Genomic DNA, 6,000 nt, shown 5'->3' on the forward strand with positions numbered 1-6,000 from the left:
TGGGGATAGAGTCATAATGGTGGCTACAGTCCTCTTTTCAACTTGGACAGGTTCCAACTTTAGCTGTTATTAGAGTTATGCTTTAGTCAGCTGAATTTACTAATCAGAGCTGAAATCGGTGGTTAACACTCTCTTCCTCCCCTGTTTTTGGGAAATGGAGCTTCCTGCTCCATCCATAAAATAACTCTTGAGGCGGCTTGCACTGCCCGAGTAGGATGATCACTGGCCTCTGCAGCGTGGCTTGTATTTTCCCAGAGAGGCTGACCCAGGTCCCCCCAACTTCCTCCTTGCCAGAGGTGGGCCTGGGGCTTATGTTAGAGCTGCAGTCTGATCTGGATGGAAAGAAGCCATACCTACAAGCACTGTGATTTTCAGTCCACCCCGCTTCCCCTTGTGCCAGGGGCAGAGTTAAAATTGTGGCTACCAGCCTCTTTTTGACTTGGACAGTTTCAAACTTCAGCTGTTCTTAGGATTATACTTCAACCTCCTAAATTTACTTATCAGTAGCTGAAGTTGGTGCCCAACCATCTATTCCTCCCCCATTTTTGGGAAGTGGAGCTTTCAATTCCAGCTACAGAATAGCTCCCAAGGTGGCTTATGCCACCAGTGGAGGATGGGCACTGGCCTCCAGGGCAAGGAGTGCTCTACTTAGGAATCTTCTCTACAGATGGACAGTTTCCCCCTTCTATTCTTTCATGGATGTTGCAGGATGCTCTTCTGGTCTCCTTGGGCCCCCAAGTTGGTGCTTTAGATCGATCCGGGTGATTACTAACTGCCTGTAGCACGAGCTAACTCTAGGAGCTCCTTAATCTGCCACCATTTGCTGATTGTCCTATTTTCTTAAGTTTTTAAAGTTGTTTTAGGCAGGAGGGTGTACCTAGTCTCTGTTATTCCATCTTATTGGATTCTGAAGTCAAGCTCCTTGTTTTTCTTTTTTTTTTTTTTAATTTGTCTTTTTAAGCTCCTTGTTTTTCATTCACGTATTTTTCTCTGTGCCCTGATAACCCAGAGATTATTCATCTGAGGAAGTTCATCTTATCCTCCAGGGATGAGCTTGGATGATCTAAGTATTGCCTCCTTGAACTCAGAAATCGAGTCAATAAGTACTCTGTATCATCCGAAACACAGAGATTATCTCAGGAATGGACATAAACCTTAGCTTTGACATATAAGACATGAGGAAATTTTCTGGGAGGGGGGGGTAATTATCATGAGTTTTCTCATTCTTAAGAGAGCACAAATGAAAATGGTGCTGTGTCTTCCTCTGGATGCAGTTGTGAGCAGAAGTGAGGCCTGGAACTCCTATAGTGAAGTCAGGGGAGAATGGAGCTAATAGAATCACAGAAAAAACAGACACTGGATTGAATTATAACTAATCAAATCTCTATCTACCTCAATCAGTTATATGAGCCAACGCATTTCCTTATTGATTTAACCAGTCTAAAGTCAATCTTTTGTAACCAAAGATTAATAAACTTTTTCTTCTTTTTATGTGACCTGACTCCTTACTAAGTATTTAAGTTTTAAGTTCTTATAGATCAGGGACTAAATATAATTTCTTTGTGTTTTTTTCTTGCAACTAAAAGCAGTAGGTGGCTGAGTGACTTTGGAAATTTTTTAACTCCTCTGAGCCTCAATTTCCATGTCTATGAAATGAGATAATATTATGAGGTTATTGTGAGGATGAATAAATGTTATAATTTATCTAAAGTCTATTCTACTGTATTTTACAAACTATGGGTTTAATAAATATGATCGATATTTTCCTCTATGCACAATAGGTATTCCAGAAAATATTTTTATAGCTCTAGAGTGAGGAATCACTGGTGGTGTACTGCAAAGTATTTAACAAAAGGCTATCTAGGGGGGAAAAGCCCTGATTTCTAGCATTTATCAATATCCAATAGTTGATATCAAGAAATCAATGTTATATCACTGAATATAGAGTTGGAGAAAGGTGAATAGTAGCACACTATTACACAGTATTTTCACCATACAGATACAATAGATATAAATAACCTCGAGCATACATAAGAAAAAGTAGAAAAATAATTAGGAAATAATTAGATATTCATTACCTTGTTTTTATCAAAATTTATTTTGTGTTTATATCATTTAATTTTAAATAATAGCTGTATTTAACAACTGGCTCACAGATTTTTTGAAAATTTAGCAATTGACTTTCTCAGTTAGATATAAACTGACCCCAGCACCCACTGTGTTTCATATCCTGCTTCCCCAGCCCACTTTTCTAGGTTTATTAGCTTCCTCTACTACTATGTAGTTAGAAAAATTGGAATTTTAATCTAATGTTTCTTTGGACTGCACCTTGGAAGCTGCTTCTCAGTATCATGTATTTTCTCTCACTCCCAGTTCTATGGTGGGTCACCACTCAATATAATGTGAGACTCCACAGAGAAATGGATAAGGAGTGGGCCACTCTCTCTAACTGTCCTGCCCCTTTGACCTCCCCAGCACCACACCACACAAAACTGCAGGAGTGATGATGGCTTCCCTTAATGAATAATTGAGAAGTAATTAGAGAAAATTACAATGTTGGAAGGGAAAATAGAAAAGCTGCATGATAATTATGACTTTTCCAGAGCCCAAGGGAAAGCAAATAAAATGCTAAAGCTCTCTATTTTTTTAGAATACAAGAATGATTTCTTTAACATTTACCATGTACTTGACATTGTGCTAGTTCATTTCAAAGGTGAACCCATCCTAAGGTTCGAACTTGGCTAACCTGCCCTTGTTTTTTATTTTTTAACTTAAAAAATACTATCTATCTATCTATCTATCTATCTATCTATCTATCTATCTATCTATCCTTCCACCCATTCATTCATCCATCCATCCATTTTCTGAACACTTCAGTGTAGGTTGTATACATTATGCTCTTTGAACATTTAATACTGCTGAATTAGTCAGCCAAAGGGGTACCGATGCAAAGTAACAGAAATCAGTTGGCTTATATAAAGGGTATTTATTTGGGGTAGAAGCTTACAGTTACAAGACCCTAAAGAGCCCAACTCAAGGTGCCATAAGATGTACTTTCTCACCCAAAGTCTGTTGCCATGTGTTGATGCAAGATGGCAGGTGATATCTGTGAGGGTTCAGCCTTCCTCTTTCCTTTAAAGACTCTATGGTCCCAGGTTCTTTCCATCTTGGCTGTAGGCTGGCATAGGGCTCATCTCTATTCCTGGGGCTCATTTCTTTCTGGGGTCAGCTGCTCTGTTTTTTTCACAAGGTCAGCTATAAACTATCAGGAGAATGGTTCAGTTCTCTCCATGGGGCTCCAGCGTCAAAACTCAGTTCTCCCCTCTGCAGTGTCATTTTCTGAGTGTCTGCCCACCAAGGGGGTGGGGACTCTATGTCCTACTGATATGGCCAAATCAAAGTCCTAATCTTAATTTCATCAAGTAAAAGTGAAACTTCTGAATTTAATACAATTAAAGGGTATTATACCCAGAGGAACAGACCAGTTTACAAATATAATCAATATTTCTTTTTGGAATTTATCAATAAAATCAAACTGCTACAACCACCATGTACATTTCCTAAGAACAAGGATTTTTACTTATGTTACCATCTTAAGTGTAATTATCAAGTTCAAGAAATTTAACACTGATCTAAAGCATATAGCGTATTTCCAGTGTTTTCATATGTATCAATATTGTCCCTTTGAGCCTTTTCTCCTTCCTTGTCAGATCCCATCTGGGATCATGTACAGTCATTGTCTCTTTGGTTGGACTTTTTTTCTTTCATTTTTAACTGTGGGAATATATATACAACATAAACTTTTCCATCCCAACTACTACTAAACATACCATTCAATGGGACTAATTATATTCACACTATCACTTCCTAAACTTTCCAATCTCCCTAAACAAAACCTCTATACCCATTATGCATTAACTCCCCATTCCTGCTTCCCCCTTCTCTTGGCATCTTGTATGCTAATTTCTGTTTCTATGAGCCCATATATTCTCCAATATTTTCTTTGTCATTACCATAGAACTTAAATTTAACATCCTAAATCTGTAACTAGCATATTTTTATATCAATTTAATCAATGATATACACAAACTAAGTTCCTGTATCCCTCCATTCCCCATCTTTATGTTGTTCTTGTCATGAATTATGTGTTCTATGTTATGAGTTCAAAACTACTGAGTTATCATTACATTTTATGCATTTGTCTTTTAGATCCTGTCACAAGTAAAAAGTGAAGTTGCAAAACAAAATACAATAGTACAGGTATTTATATTTATCCAGGTTGTTATCCTCACTGGAGATCTCTGTTTCATTATGTGGCTTTAACTTATTGTCTATTGTTCTTTCTTCCAGCCTGAAGAACTCTCTTGAGCATCTCTTGTAGGGATAGTCTAGTGGTGACAAACTCCCTCAGCTTTTGCTTATCTGAGAATTTCTTACTTTCTCCTTCATTTAAAAAAAATGGAATTTATGAATTGAACAAAGATCGATTAGATGATTTCTGTGACCCCTTTCAAGTCTGAAATTCTGTGAGAATTACAAAAAAGAAAGTGGGAATATGTCTGGGAGGGACAAATACTATGATCAAAGATGCTGAGGAAGGAGGGAGTGAAAAATAAGCAAAGAATAGTATACAGACCCCTTTAAGATCAGAAGGACTAAATTTTAAGGAATGAATGAGGATGCTCCAGGAGGCCTGGAGATGGAGTATCTTTGCCCAGCAGTGCTGAACAGAGGTTTCCACCATTGGAAACTAGCAAGGGGCAGCCACAATAGGGGGTCATTTTTAAGATACAAAAATGACAGTCACACCTATCCTGCTCCTTCTGGAATTGGGAACCATGATTTTTTTAAAATTTGAAATTAAACTTATACTTTAATAACATTTATAATACAACTTTACTGTAGTCTTTGAGTCCCAGATATTTTTTAAAATCTCTGGTTGCTGAGGAAGACCTAAGTTATAGTTAGCATCCTTGTTCTAAAAGTCTGGACCCTTACATACACACCACTTCTTTTCCAAAATAACCTGGAGATCTTCAGATCTTGTATAATGTGGATCTAGAATCAGAAATTTTATCTGTCCTGTAATCTCATTCCATGCAACTCCTGGATTGTGTGGGCCAAAACTCCTCCCCCGATCATTACTAGATTTCTTTCATTCTGGAAATAATTAGCCAGTTCTTGTCCTTGAGAGTCCATTTCAGAACCTTGGCTGACAGACTGTATTTTTGAAGTTATGTCAATCAATTGGTTTAGTACCAGCTATACCTCAATAGGTCCAATACATTGCTGTATCTGATAAATGTTGATTTGTCACCAGCATCAACTAGAGCCTGCTGAATTTCTCTGTGTTTTGGAATGAATCTTTCTATGTCTCCCTGATGTTTGAACCAAGAGCAGAGAGTCTCAGAGATCAATAAACACAGCCCCAGCTTACTATCATCTATTTGATCTTGCATGTAACGATAACCATATATGCTCTCTGTAAAGCTGGTGGGAGTTAGTGGAGAGGCTAGCAGGGCACTATGAAATCATACCATGTAAGTAAGTTCTTTCTTGGTTAAGTACTTGCCTTGTTACTGTAGTCCTTGATCTGTTTTTTGGAGTTTTGAGGAAGATGTTTCTGCCATTTCCTGCTGGTTCTTCAAAGCTGGTGTGGTTGGATAGAGGACTGAATTGACTCACTCCACCCTGTTCACCTATTTTTCTAAGCTCTCTAATGGGAATTTTAACTTCCTGGTCTCCAGAAGAAATCATGCCCCTGATTTTCCCACCTTCAATAATCCTTTTCTTCAATTTGGTATCATTCCATCTCAATCATACTCTAGGTGAGGTATGTGGGAGATAGTGCTTTTTAGAACTTACAGTGGTGAACTTTGACATGCCAGATTCCAAAGAGGAGGCTGAGTTAAGGTAGGTTTGGGGTTCTTAGTCTCAGAAAATTCCTGAGCCACATCTTCCAGATATGGTCTCCTTAGAGAGCACTACATGAGTGTAAAT

The sequence above is a fragment of the Dasypus novemcinctus genome, chromosome 12 (assembly GCF_030445035.2).
Source record: "Dasypus novemcinctus isolate mDasNov1 chromosome 12, mDasNov1.1.hap2, whole genome shotgun sequence".
NCBI classification, from domain to species: domain Eukaryota; kingdom Metazoa; phylum Chordata; class Mammalia; order Cingulata; family Dasypodidae; genus Dasypus; species Dasypus novemcinctus.